The sequence below is a fragment of the Juglans microcarpa x Juglans regia genome, chromosome 8D (assembly GCF_004785595.1).
Source record: "Juglans microcarpa x Juglans regia isolate MS1-56 chromosome 8D, Jm3101_v1.0, whole genome shotgun sequence".
In the NCBI taxonomy this organism is placed as follows: Eukaryota; Viridiplantae; Streptophyta; class Magnoliopsida; order Fagales; family Juglandaceae; genus Juglans; species Juglans microcarpa x Juglans regia.
This window is the reverse complement of record NC_054608.1, coordinates 3,395,830-3,411,462: the sequence shown is the minus strand read 5'-3', so window position 1 is coordinate 3,411,462 and position 15,633 is coordinate 3,395,830. Positions and strand designations below refer to the sequence as shown.

Below are 15,633 nucleotides of genomic sequence, written 5' to 3'. Positions count from 1 at the left end.
TGATCATGTTTGTAAAAGAAAACTGGGTTTTCGTGTATTGCATTCATGTTCATGTGCTTTGAAAAGCTATGATTTTATGTGTTAATATTTTTGGTGCGTGTGTATCACGACCCCAAGCCGAGATGGGGGATTAACTCGGTGGATCTCCTCTGGTTACTCGGGAGCGGAATATTCTGAGTAACGTCCCCTGGATTGTCGCCGGGCGACAATGGGATCGGACGAGATGGTCTCGTGCCGACTCCGTGGTCCTTCTGCTGGCGGGGACTAGAGGATGTCTGGCCACGTACGCGCTGGGCGCGGAACTGGGCATCGCTCGTTGCGTAGTGTGAGTGCTTGGCCATGTACGCGCTGGGCGCGGAACTGAGCACCGCTGCGAAGCCAGGACGTGCGGATGGTCCATAGGGGAGACCATGGTGCATATGGAAATAATGCATGGTGCATTTGGGATTAATGCACTATTTTCTGGGAAAATAGTGCGAGTTGATTTTTGGGTAAATCATTTTCTGGGAAAATAATTTACGGATAATTTGGACCAAAATGAGATTTTGGTGTGTGTTGAAAATTTATCATTTTCGGGAAAAATGATGTTTTGTGGAAAAATGCATGTTTTCATGTGCATGCATGTTAGTTGCGTTTAATGCATTTTATATTACGTTGTTGTTTGGGTTATACTTACCTGCGAGACCATTTTGTGGTGTCGCAGATTTTGATGCTGATGAGGAGGAGGAGGGCGAGCCTGAGGAGACGGCTCCGCCTGAGGAGTGATCTGGGATCACTCGTTTGAACATTTAAAACTATTGTAAATTATTTTATGGATGACTGTATAACTGCTATTTAAATCTTTACTGATGTTTGATTGTAATTAAATTCTGGTACTTAGTTGACTATCCGCTGCATTATTTTATTTGAACACTGTTGCATGTACACACACTGGCACTTCGTTGGGATGTGTGACCGTGTTGTCACCATCCTGGCGTCTCGATCCCTGTGTATTTATATAAGGGGATTGGGGGCGCCACACACCATCCCTACCGCGTGCACCATAGGCGGGAATCACAGGCAGAACTCTACCCCTGCTTACCACCATCTATACAGTCTCTTTTCATTTTTCTCAAACCAGTCAATCTAGTCGTTTCAAACACACTCAAATCATTTCACATGAAAATCTAATTTTCAGATAAACATATGAACATGTATGCAATCATGTGAAAACTCAGTTTTCATTTACAAACATGAACATGCGTGCAAATATGCCATATACATGAAATAACAGCACAACAACCAACAATGCAAACCAATCACACAATAACTCCGTCCATAATCCATCCGACCCCCAAACTCTTCGGACTCAGTCCGGCATGTCCAACCAGATCACAATAATATGTGTTAGTGTAAAAATATATTTAAATCACGAAAGTTCTTTGAAAAAATACTTACAGTGATATATAATAATTTTTGAAGGATCACGAAACTGCAAGAAGTGGCGGCTCAGCAACGCGTAACAGTGTAAAATACATTGTGGCCGTGGGTCTCAAAAACTCACTTTTGAATGAAGACAAACCAAGACTCAAAATTGATAGGTAGAGCCTAGAGAGGTCGGTGAAGCCAATGGTGGTAGTGGTTTACCGTGGGTGGCGGCGCAAAAGGTGGTTGAAGATCAAAAATATCCAAATCGGAAATGAGATTGGATGTGCTTCACCGGTGACGGATCGGAATTGGGATTGGGTCCATTGGGTTGCTAGGAGGTCAAGGATGAAGTGGTGAAGAGATGGTGGCCGGTGGTGGCGCGATGGCAACGCGCGATCGAAGAGAACACCGCGACTTTGGACAGTTCGTGGAGGCTAACGGCGGCGCGATAGGAGCTGAGACTGGAGGGAGGTGGTCGCTGGCCGGTGGGGGAGAGAATGGGCTGGGCGGTGAGGGCCACGGCGGTGCTGCGGTGGTGGGCTGGGAGAGGGACGAAAATGCACGGGGAGAGCGGGAGGCTATCACGCGGGAAAGGGAAAAGCAGAGGAAGAAAAAGAAAAGGGGAAGAAAGAAAAGAAAGGGAAAAGAAAAAGGGAAAAATAAAAGTAAGGGGAAAGAAATTTGATTCAATCCTCACTTCTTGGGTCATAAAAATGATCCAATGAAGATGATTTTAAAATAGCAAATCAATTAAAATAATTTAAACGTAATGATACAATGAAAATAAAATAATTAAATCCCACAATCAATTAATTTAAAAAGAAGAACAATTTAAATGTACAACAATAAATAAATATCAAGAAAACATAACAAATTAATTTTCACAATTTAAAGATCATAAAATAAACTATTTAAAATATCCGATAATTTTAAAACAAGAGAATAAATTTTTGAATTAATAAAAATAATCCTTTAGTAAAAATACACTAAAATACGAGTTGCTACAGACAGGACCACATATCAGAGCAAAACAGAATCAGAGCAAAACAGAATCAGAATCAGAATCAATGTCAGAACCAAAGTCAGAACAGAATCAAAACCAGAGTCAGAACTGAATCAAAACCAGAGTCAGAACATAAATCACCATGAATATCAAGGCATTTGCACTCAGAATAAGAAACCACTATTATATCCTGTAATGGGCTAAAGGTCACTATTGTATCCCGTGACAGGGCCAGAGGTCACTATTGTATTCCGTGACAGGGCCAAATATTACTATTATATCCTGTGACAGGGTCAGAGTTCACTATTGTATCCCGTGATAGGGCCAGAGATCACAATTATATCTTGTGATAGGGCCACATATCAGAGCAAAACAGAATCAAAATCAGAATCAAAGTTAGAATAGAATCAAAACCAGAGTCAGAACAAAATCAAAACCAGAGTCAGAATTGAATCAAAACCAGAGTCAGAATTGAATTAGAATCAAAGTCAAAACAGAATCAGAAAGTCATGCCAAAGGTTTTTCAGATGCCACATGATATCAAAACAGAGTACTGAAATTCAGATCATTTCACATTTTCTAGAACAGATTTAGAATATCTTCATGTCACATGTAGAATTTATCAAATTTTCATATTCACTCATATTTTTCTACACCAGTCATGCCAGAAAATACTTTATTCTTATAAAGAGTCTCGTGAACAATGCAGAACAAATAACTGAGATCGTTTAAGATTTCTTTTCATAACACAACATGCACATTTTCAAAATTGACCTCAGTCCATTTTATTTTTATACAAAGTCTAGCATAAGAATCCCGCTTACCTGTACTTCTTAGCTTCTCTGAATTTCCTCACAACAATGACAAATACATATCAATCATCACCCTATAGAAAATTTGTGTAATTTAAATAAATCTCAAATGAACAGATATCTTATATTTACACCTGAAGTACCTATTTTAATTCCTCAATATTTCATATTCTCTTAACTCTAAATATATTCACTTTCTAAATTCATCAATAACCACCATAACCAACGTCAAACTCAGAAGGCCAATATTTAAATCTGAAACAGCCAACCAGACTGGAAAAGATTTGTTAGTGCAAAAAATATTTTTAAATCTCAAGAAATTCTTTGAAAAATTATTTATAGTGCCAAAATATTATTTTCAGAAGATAAAGGAAGTGCTAGAAGTGACAGCACAACAATGCAACAGTGCAAAAATGGACAAGGGTTGTAGGTATCAAAAACTCAACTTTTGAACGGGGACAAACAAAGGCTTGGGATGGCTAGAGAAGGGCTTAGGGGTGTTGGTGAAGCTGCTGGTGGTGTTGGTTGGCTGGGGGTGGAGGCGTGGGCGGCGGTTAAAGGCAAAAATACCCAAATCAGAAATGGGGATGGAGGGGTTTCATCGGTGGCGGATCAGGGCTGAGGATGGGTGGGTTAGGTAGCTGTGAGGCTGCCAGTGCTGTGGTGAAAAGATGGTAGCTAATGGCGGCGCAATGGCCGTGTTGGAACACTAAGACTGCGCAGCTTGAAGCCGTGCCTGGAGGCTAACGATAGCAAGGGAGGAGCTAAAAATGGAGGGGGAATGTTGCTCAAGGATGGGGAGAGGGGAGGGCAGCTTCGCTCACGGGAGGAAAAGTAGGGGAAAGAAAGGAGAAAAAGAAAGAAGGAAAAAAGAAAAAGAGAAGAAAAAGAAAAAGGGAAAAAAAGAGAAAGTGAGGGGAAAGAAATGAGGTTCAATTCTCACAACTTGGGTTAGAAAATTGATCCAATGAAAAGAATTTCAAAACTGCAAGTTGAAAAAAATAATTTAGAATAAAATAAAATAGTAAATCCAACAATAAAATAATTTAAAATAAAGAGCGAATTAAATAATAATTAATAACAAGAAAGACACATTGAAATAGATTTCACAACTTAAAATATCATAAAATAATATAACAAAATACACATAAATACGGGATATTACAATATGGGATTAAAAAAATTAAAAGTTGTGCAACGTGTAGAGGCCACGTCAAACGAGAAGCGAAATCAGGATGAATGAGCGGGGTCTGTAGCATTATCCATAAGAGATTGTACATGAGGTCCAACGTCAATCCAACATCATTAATGTTCTAGAAATGGGAGCTTGTACGTAGTTGCTTTATTCAATCAATACATGTAGTCCAGTTGAAGTTGCACCGGCACCATGCAATTGCCCAGGCTTTGTATTTCCACAAAATACATCTCATAACTGTCCATTTACTTTTAGCATATATGTTGCAGCCACTAAAGTCAGAATTTTAGAATCTATCATCTAATTACTACATGAATGTATATTTACAATATACAAAAGAGTATGAGTACTAAATAATTACTTCCTTCCAAAAGGTGTGGATGAAGATGTAGGTGTGGATGAAGATGTAGATGTGGATGTAGATCTATTTTTCATTTTCTTGTAAACTTCCTTCTGAAGAGTTTGAAAATAGTCTTGTTACATTGCATTCATGTCAGTAAAATCTAATTTCATGATCTGTATATCAATCTTCTTCTTCTTAAGTGCAATTAATGACATTCGATCGCTCTCGACCTTGGTGACCACTTCTCTCATCTCCACCTGCATGCACACGGTTCTATCATTGATCATGCGACTTAACACTTTATTAAACTCAGCATCTCCACTCTAGGCTTTATACCCAAATGATCCTAGCACGTGGGCAAAAACTCAAAACTAACAAAATGGACAGATACATGTAAACATAGCTCAAATAGATAAAAACCCACATGCATAGAATCAATATTCATAGTGAAGTACCTAATTTTAAGGCATTGTGATGATGGTATGATATAGTAAATGAAGAAAAATAATTGTGGAGATAAAGACTTCATAATATTTGAGCTTCAGCATACCCTTTTGGATGCTAGCTACAATAGATGGTCAAAAACTTTCAGTGAACCCCATTTCATTACAAGAAAAAATCGTCAGATTTGATCTTTTCCAGCGATTTTTACTGCACCGCATGTTCTTCGCAATTGTTTGCTCAGGTATAAGTTAAACCAACGAACTCCAAAAGTTTATGCAAATAGTTACTTTTTCCGACAATTTTTTTCCATTGCAATTATTCAAAAAATTGTTGGAAAAAAGCATTCCCATTTAATTTTAAATCGTTGAGAAAAGTAAATTGCGGTAATATATCTCATTGCAAAAAGTTCAAAAATCGCCGAAAAAGCCTAGGTATTTTTCCATTGATTCTCAATGATCGTTTTACTCGTTGGAAATGATGTTTTAGAAAAAAAAATGCACAAAACAAAATAAATAACAAATATAATGCACATCCAAATTTTATTCACTATAAATTTCTAAATTCGATTCCCACATCTTTTCTTTTTTCACATTACCTAGCTCCACTCAATACATATGCAAACTACTAAATAAAAAAAATACCCAAATAAGAAAGAGAGTGAAAGGGTGCTCACAATCATCACACCAAGTGACAAGTTCTCGTGTAACTGGTTACAACAAATTTTAGACACCCCATTACAACACTTTTGCAAACCATCATTCATAACCTTGAAACATAGTTATGTTCCACTGGCTCTTCTAGTAAAATCTGGTAAAAAATTGCCATATGGTTTAATGGAACCCAAATTGACTAAGAAAAGGAACTAAAGAGGACAAGAAAATGAAACTGTTCTTACAGTTACACTTACATTTTGTCGAGAAAATGGACTTGAAAAAAACTAAACCCAATATTTCCAATTAAGTGAGGCTAGTTGAAAGAAAGCTCCAACCACATTCTTTAACAAGGGATTAACTATGTTTGCACATTGTCAACACTCAATAAATATTGGTTTGATCGATCATGTGTTCCTTAACTATCATTACACTATCAATTCCAGACCAACAATTGGCAATGATTTTTAATCTCCATACTTCAAGTTTTATAGACAGAAACAAAAGCACATGAACAACACCATAGACATGAAGTCCATCAAGAATTAGCTGAAACTGAAACTTTATCATAAAATAAGAAGCTAAAAAATAAGATTTTCTATTAAATCGGATTTATGGTGGGGTCAACAAGAACTTTTTTTAATTGAAGTCAGGTTTGGCTTGTCCTTATAGGAAATCTTCACCAAATTCGTGTTTTCTTTTGTATATCATTGATAAATTAGTCCATGCATGCATAATAATTATCTGATATATATGTATATGAGATTAAACTTATCAAAATAATAACAATAATTATCTGGCATAAGAAAATTAACTAGGTAGCACTATTCTGCAGAAATCTGTAAAAAAAGTTGCCTACCTAGCATAACACACTTCACAAACCATACAACTATCTCATTACTTCACAAGACACAACCACATCACAAACTTCACAAACTACACAACCATCTCATTACTTCACAAAATACAACCACGTCACAAACGTCACATAATCTCATCACTTCACATTCATAGTTCACAACATAGAGCGCATTCACAATAAACAATAATCGACAGAACACCTTTCACAATATCATTTAAGCTTCACAAGCATAATAATTATCAAGATATGGAGATAGAAATTATACCATAATTAGGGGCTGAAAATGTTGTGTTGCTACTATTTGATGGTTTAGTTGTGCATGTGATGTACCCTGTGCCTGTCCAATGTAGTGGAAAAAGGTAGAGGGACTCTGGTGGAGGCTAACCATGGGTGATGGCGATGGGCTGAGGAGCAAAGAACTGTGATGGTCTCAATTGGTGGATGGGAAGCTCACGAGGGGGTGGATTTTAGTGTTGTCACAGTAGGAAGGGGTTTTGTAGATGGTGGCAGGGGCTGTTTGGATGAGGGTCATGGGGTTCTCCATTGGGTGTAGTGGTTGTGGTAGTGGGTGAAGGAGATAGTGATGATGGCTCGTGGTGGCGCTGGGAGTGCACAACTACGATGCTAGGTTGAATACCGAGAGAGAAAAAAAGAGAGAGAGAGAGAGAGAGAGAGAGAGAGAGATCTTCGCACAGATAGGGAATATTAGCAGCTAAGCCGTGCCTCAGTCGTGTTGGGGTGGTTCCTGGCGGCTCACGGCTAGGTAAGAGCTAGTGAAGAAAACCCTAAGGAGAAAACAAAGAAGACGAGGGATGGGTGAGACGGATGGAGGGAAATGAGTGGAAAATGAGCAGAGCTTTTAATTTTATAAGCTTTTTGCGGTGAATTCATATCGCTGCTAATACTATTTTAAGTGGCCGCAAAATATTTTACGGCGACAATGTTCGCCGCAACAGTTATTTATCCTGGCGATTTTTGCAATTGACAGAAAATAAATGCCACTACAGTGAAAAGCGTTAATTTCTCCATTAGCGTAAGTATTGCGGTGGAAAAAATCGCCAGAAAAGTAATAGTTAATTTCTCTATCAGCGTTTTCCAAACTTGTATTTTTTTTCGGCGATCAAAAAATTGCTGGAAATAGTTTTCTCTGGCGATTTTGAAAGAAAAAATCGCTACAAAATGCCACTTTCGCAATTGCAACAATTAAGGAACTGTCTAACAATTTTTTTTTTAATATGCCGGAGAATTTTTTTGTCGCAAAAAGTGGAAAAGTGCTGCAAAAGATCAATTTAGCATTTGCAGCGAATGCGTCCGTCGTAAAAAGTTGAAAAATCACCGCAAAATGCCAGTTTTAAAATTTTATGTAAAAATATCGCAACGATGTAAAAATAACAGCAAAAATCCTTATTTTTTGTAGTGAATTTGTTCGGATTTTCTATGCAATTGAAAGTGATGTAAATAATATACTATTGATTTAAGGGCTTGCTTATTATGCAACTACAATTATAGCAACTTCGAAAGTCCTATCAGTGTTACTCTTCATAGTAGAAGTTTCTATCTAAATCATTTTCTTAATCTTAATTTTTATTTTCTTCTCTATTAGGCAGAGCTACGGAGTGATCATAGAGAGATAACAGAGAAAATATATCAGAACATACAAGTTCTGCATTCAACAAGGCTTCTTTCTAAGTCTTCACCCCCTTCCCAATAACAAAAAATAAAATAAAATCAAACAATCACAAATCCATTGTGGGCTGTGAAGCTATAAAGATTGGGAGAGAGAGAGAGAGAGAGAGAGAGAGAGAGAGAGAGAGGCTGTGATTTCTCGATGTAAATTGAGGGCAAGTCATATCCAGAAACATCCAAATCCAATAAGAAATAGTAACAACTCATGTAAAATCAAAACCCACTAATATGAAAGGAGGCAAATAGAGAAATCGAAGGAAAAGGAATCGAAAGCAGGGGCAGAAGGACCAAGGATTCTGTGAGAGAAAGAGGGAATTACCTGGTTCTGAGTCAACTTGGTGATTTCTAGTCCTTGGAGTTGGAGTGCAGTGGTGTAGCGGTGTGGTGGCGTTGTTGTCAACGAGACTTAGGTTGGTGGTGCAGTGGTGATGCAGTGGCAGGGTCCTTGGTTGAACAGGTCTTGTGCAGAAGAAAGAGAGTTTTTGGTTTTTTGAGAGGGAAATAAACAAAATGATATTTGGGATAGGAAACGTCAATAGAAGAGAGAGAATTTGCCAAAAGTGATAATAAAAAAATATTTGATTCATCTACTATATACATCCAATTTGACTTTTGTTTTAGATATAATGTTGTAAAAATTAACTTTCAAATGCTTTGCCTAATCCAATTTGGGCTGAATTTTATCCCAATAGCTCTCAACATCTATTTTTTTTGCATTTGACTAATCCATTGAGGCTGCTCTTATGCATGATTTTCTTCTCTGCATTTCTTTCTTGTAAGAATTAATAATGTGCTTAATAAGTGATCACTAATGTTTGTCTTTACATTAGTCTTCTTTATTTATTTATGTACCACGTTTATTTGTGATCTCGTGGGTGGTTTGACATGTATAGAAAACAAATCCATTGTTCAATTTCAGGCACCTACGGCAGAATCCGTTATCTTGACAGGAACAGGAATTCCTTCAAAACTAGGAACCCACTGGTTATATACCGTACCTCTCGTTCTAAACATGTAGGTTTATAAGATATTATTGATGTTACAGGCCAGGGATGCTCAACCCGTTGGAGCCAGGCGCTATATATCTAGTTATATACTTGATCAACTTGAATTGACAGTTTGAATCTAATTATGACCAACTCTAAGACTAATATTATTTCATATCGGATTCGTAGATTGTGTCGAGTACGATCGATTACCAACCCTCGTGATAAATTCGAATAATAAAGCATGCCACTTCGTAAGACCTACTAATATAACTCAAACCAAAATGCATGGGTTCAGTGGCAATTATATGATCCATTAGTTTAATCATAGTTTTTCTCAACATTGGAAATTCTTGGAGATTTGGGATGACATAATTAGTTTTAGTCAGTCTTTAACTTTTTCTATGTAGCATACTTATAGAGAAAGTAATTGGTCTGTTGCTGACTAGCTAGCAAAAGTTGGAGCTAAAAGTTTGACCAAAGCTTTCTTTCTATCTTCTCATTTGCCTAGGTCAAGATGGGGAGAATTCAAACTAGATTTAACTAGAGTGCCAAAGTTTAGGCATAGATTGCACTTCTTTCTTATGTTTTTGTTAATATAGTTTACATTTTAGTGTTGTATAGATAGTTAAATTGTATATAAGTTCTCTTCTTTTGGTTTTAGGACTTAGTTTGAGAGTTTTTTAACCCCAAAATTCTTATTCTTATTGTATTATTCTGCAGAAAGTGAAAGATATTAATAAATTTTGAAGTACCGTCCCTCTTTGTTAAAAAAAAAAAGTTCTGGGTACCCTAATTTTTTTATGTTATATTTGTTGATGTGGTAACATATATGAAGTAGTTAAAACTGTCAGGATTAAGAAATCGGATATCGAGAAAAGCAATAAAATCGCTTGCCATCATCAAAGACAAATGAAGTGTCCCTCATTTGAAGCGAAGTAGCCTAACACTGAGCTCTATTGCCTAATTGCAAATGTTGAAATGATCATTTAGGTCATTAATACTTGGGTTTGTCAAAAATATATTACACTTATGGCGGGCACTATAATTAGGTGGGAAAAGATAGTCTGCCACCCCATTTGAACTGCTCCATTTGGCCGCTTGCATAATTTTTTTTTTTTTACTCAGTGATTAAAAAAGTGATTTTAAATGTATTGATGTATTTTTTTATTTTTTAAAAATATTTAAATATATTTAAAAAATGTGAAAAGGAAAATGATAAAAAAAAAAACCCAAAAAATAAAGGGAAGGTAACTTTGAGCAGGCTACTCTAGGCAGCAGAGTAGCCCGACTCTAATTAGGTGAGCAGATAGTGTCACGCCCCGTTCTCGAGGTGAACCCTTTAACCTGAAATCCATATATAATAATAAGAATTTAAATATAAAAATTCATCCAAAAATCAAATGTCTCAAGAATCTTCCAACTAAAATAAATTAAAAAATGGATTTTTTTTTTTTTTTAACTCAACAAGTCCACTTATGCCACCTAACACTTATCTCTTATTTTATTTTATAATCCTGTCAGTCGCTATCTATTCCAACTGTTACAACCATCAAAGTCATTTGCAAAAACATTAGTGGATAAAGGGGTGAGTCCATTGACTCAGTAAGCAGCAAACTTATACTAGTATGTAAACATGTGCCAGTTATAGAATGCAGATACAAACAAATCTTAAGAAAGATGGTAGTGCTATTATCAAAAGCATTTCATTATGATAGTAGTATATGCAAAAGAACTTAGGCACAAGCGTACTGAACAATATCAGAAACCAAAATGGAGGCCATGTTTGCCCCCGTGGCTAGGTTGTGCAAGTTTACGGTTAGCCAAATATAACATATATAAATCACTGTTTTGTCACCAAGATCATGCACTCAAAATAGAGGCAATATTTATCCTTGTGGCTGGGTTATGCATTATGTGGATAGCTAAGCGCAGAATATATAGCGATTGTACTTAGAACAGACCCACTACTATAACTCGTGGAACCAAAGCATAATAAAATCTTATGTCTCGAGACTTTTTAGAAACAATATCTATCATAACAGAGTACTGAGTAAATAAATATCAAATAATCAGATCAAATATTCCAGACTTTATATTCGCATTTTAAAGTTTTATGTAATAGAGGAACAGAGTACAAAAATTACTCATGTCTACTCCAATGATGATAAAATATCAGATTTCAAAGTTTAGAACCGAGAATAGTGTAGAAAATAACCGAGACTTTTTTCATAACAAAACATGCAAGTTTTTACAAAATCAACCGCAGTCAGTTGTAGGCAAAGTTTAGTATAGGAATATTGCTTATTTGGACTTTTTAACATTTTTTAATTTCCCCACAAAAATATTAAGCGAATATCAATTGTCACCTAAAAAGATACATAAATTGCGTCAATTTCTAATAGTACATAAATTTTTAATTAACTACGTACTTGCAATTAAAATTTAAAATAATAAGACCTATATTTCATAAAGCCTAAAATTATCATAACCCTAAAATAATTCTGCAATATCAACGTTAAAGCCATAAACCTCGTTTTCATGAATCTAACTTTGATTTCCCGAAGTCCAGTCAATTATCCTAAAAAATAAGTAGTGTAACCTTTCATGGCCACCAACCCAACTATATATACAAGTTGCCCATAACACCCATTGCCTCTAATTGTTTATAGGAAAATCATGATCGGGATCCCGATGAAAAAATAAATAAACAAATAAATAGTGAGTAAGAAAGTGTTGTTATAATATTGTAAATTTTTTGTGTCAGAGGAAAAAAAAAAAAAAATCAACTTTGGGCTGGAGCTCCAGGGGGGATCTAGCATTGTCCTTGTTTATATGAAGCGAACTTATGTGAACTCAAGGTGGAGGGCGTGATGGTGGCTCTCGGTGGCACAAGGCTGGGCAGGCTTGGCACTTGAGAGAGAGAGAGATAGCGTGCTTACATTGTCTCCATTTAAGGTGGTGCAGGTGAGGTGCGCTTGTCTTGGTGGAGCTTTCGTCGATGGAACTGGCTGGGTTACGACTGAGTATGGCTGAGCGGCAGTGGAACCATAGGCAGATGAACTGAGCATGGCTGGGTTGGGTGGTATCCAGTGGAGACAAAAGGCGGCTGGTTTACATGGAGAGATGCTTTGTTTCGATCACTAAAAATAGACAGTGCGTTTGGTGTCGTGCGGAGGGAGTGGAAATTTGTGCATGGAATAGTGGTTCATGGCAGCTTGCACTTGGTTGGGTTGCGGTACGTACAGTAACTCATTGTGCGACGATCGAGGAGAGGAATTACTACCATGTAGGAAGGCTGCTGGACGTGCTATAGGGTGGTTTCTACGGTGGCTTGAGGCAGAGTTTCTGTGGTGGTTTGCTTGATCTGAACAGCTTAAGGTGGTGCTAAAACACGACTATGTGGGGAGGAAGTGAGGAACCCCAGCGTGCGAACTAGGCTTAGTTCATTGGATAGGGGGCATGGCTATGGGCATGGGCGTGGGAGAGGCTGCAACATGGGGTTTGACTTGAAGAGGGAGACATTGGCAACGTGCAGCAGCCCTAGTTTTAGGTTCAAGATGATGTCCTACGTGCATGGGATTGCTTATATACATGTGAGTAGTATTTGAACGTTGAATTGAGTTGAATTAAGATAATAAAAAGTAATTAAAATATTATTTTTTAATATTATTATTATTTTAAAATTTAAAAAACATAAATTATTTATTATATTTTGTATTAAAATTTAAAAAAATTAAAATAATAAATTGAGATGTGTTTAGGAATCAAACCAAGCCTAAATCTAAGGTTTCACAGGTCAAGGGTCTTGGATTTAAGTTGGTCTCTATACTCCTATAAATGGGGTAGGTCTAGTTTTTTCGGCTAATTAGTCACTTAACATCCCTAATGGGTTGATTTTAAATTTCAGAATGAGCCCAATTTATTCAACAAATATTTTTGAATTTTAAATAATTTCTTAGGCCTAATACCAATTTAAAAAGGATCCACTTGATCCATAAATATTTAATGGGTTTTAATTCAATTTTGAGCCCAATAAAATTATTAATCCGGCCCATAGCCTATTTAAAAGCATCCACAAAACCTTAACAAACTTAAAATAATCTTTTAGTCTATGGAAGTAATTAAAATCTCCTAATCAACTTTAGAAATAATAGTTTTGTAGGCTTGTCTAATATAGCCTATATATTAAACTTAATATATGCCCAATAAAATTATTTTTATCCAATTCTTTATAATATTTAATCAGGCTGTTACAGATAGATTCGTAAAAAACTCGTTCTGGACTGACGAGAACTTGTATGAAAATAAGATGATGAACAAGCATACATATATTTCAGTGAGACAATCTTCCCTAAAGCCATGATTACGGCCTATTTATTAAGTTAAAAACTTTCAACTTAATTTATGCATGTGAAATACGCCGAGCAAAGTTACATATATAGATGCATGCAAGCAAAAAATTAAGTAATATTGATAAGGCTTATATATGATTCATCTAACAGTGTCATACGGACCAGTTTATTAATTAATTTATTTTAAGTTTGGCAATGAAAAATAACATTAATGGATCTAAGTAATTATATTAAATTTCTGATGATTACATGCATGATGAAGATTCTTGCACTCCTGGTAACCAAGTATCTTATTAAAAATTAATTAGCACCACATGACATGATCTACTACAACATATATAGCAATTAACAAGCATTGGTATTCTTCACAGGGATGCTATGCAACACAATAGTCTCCACAGTGAGACCTGGCCCAAATCCAAAGTGAACCCCCCACTCTAACCCATCACCCGTCGTGGCCTTTCCTTCCTCCATAGATTTCTCTCTCATCCTATCAAGGATGAAAAGCACGCATGGACTCGCCATGTTCCCATACTCACTCAGCACATGCCTGCTTGTCTTGAGTTTTTCCTCATTTAGACCGAGGTTTTCTTGGATTTTGTGAAGAATCAAGGGGCCACTGGATGAACTATGAAAACAAGGAGTTCCAATCACTAATACCAATGGAGCTGAATGCTTCGATCATGCAATTCTCGATGTTGTTTCCTATAAACTCGGCCAAATTCGTCGATAAATAATATGTCATGCCCATTTCGCGTAGTTTTCCCACAACTCCATCATCGGTATCAGGGATAATCGACTGCGACGCCCATACCAATTCGAACAGTGGATGCTCAGTCAAGGTATCGGGGCTGGAGCCGACGATGGCGGCCGCCGCACCATCTGAGAAAATTGTTTGGCCTATCAAAATATCTAGGTGGGACTCAGATGGTCCATGAAAAGACATGGTCGTGTTCTCCGAGCACACCACAAGTACACGTGCAGATGCGTTGTTCTCCGCAAGATCCTTTGCGAGGCGAAGGGCAGTCCCGCCGGCATAACAACCTTGTTGATAGATCATGCATCTGTTCACCGATGGATTAAGGCCAAGGAGCTTGGTGAGTTGAAAATCCGCCCCCGGCATGTCAAAACCTGTCATGTGCAGAAAACAAGGTGCGTAATCTTCGAGATGGGTTGGCCCCATTCTTTGATAGCCTTCAAAGCTGCCTCCCCACCAATCTTGGTTACATCAGCAACCCCCACATCCTGACTTGAATTCAAAGATGGTGCCTTATAGTTGCCAATGCTTGGGTTTGCCTTTAGAATCTCCTCGGTAATGTGGAAGAAACGTTTTATTATCATTGATTTCTCACCTGTAAAAAGTGAAAAGAAACGTTAATATGGAGCTAGCTGTTTGCTGCCATGCTTTGTTGTTTATGCGATGGATATGAATGTTTACATATGCGTTTAAACTTGTGTTTTAATTCAGTCATGTGATCGCTGTTGGTGGCGCCGAAGTATAAGTCTGGATAGTCACTTTGGTAGATACAGTTTGGTGGATTCGCAGTGCCAATTGCCAATATAGTGGCTGGACCTTTAGCTCGTTGTGCCTCTCGGATGTTTTCTACTGAAGCCATAAGTAATTGCCTCCGCTAAACCTGAGCAGCTTGTTCGCAACTTTAGTTGCAAAAGGAGAGCTAAATCATATGACAATCGGAGATTGCGCATGAAAGTTCAGATCACCACCTTGGATTCATTCCTTCTTTTTATAGATCACATGCCCGTCATTTTATTACGAGTAATGCTACTCATCATCTCAATTCTCACCATCATCTGATCATCATCTTATAATGTAATATTAGATGATTTGAGATTATTTATTATATTTTACTTATGAACTTATCATCTAAT

The 15,633-nt window shown here is 37.0% G+C and overlaps 1 pseudogene; it reads right to left on the bottom strand.

Moving 5' to 3' along the window:
• Window positions 1-14,088: 14,088 nt before the first annotated feature.
• LOC121243160 lies at window positions 14,089-15,432 on the bottom strand (annotated as a pseudogene).
• Window positions 15,433-15,633: the final 201 nt, after the last annotated feature.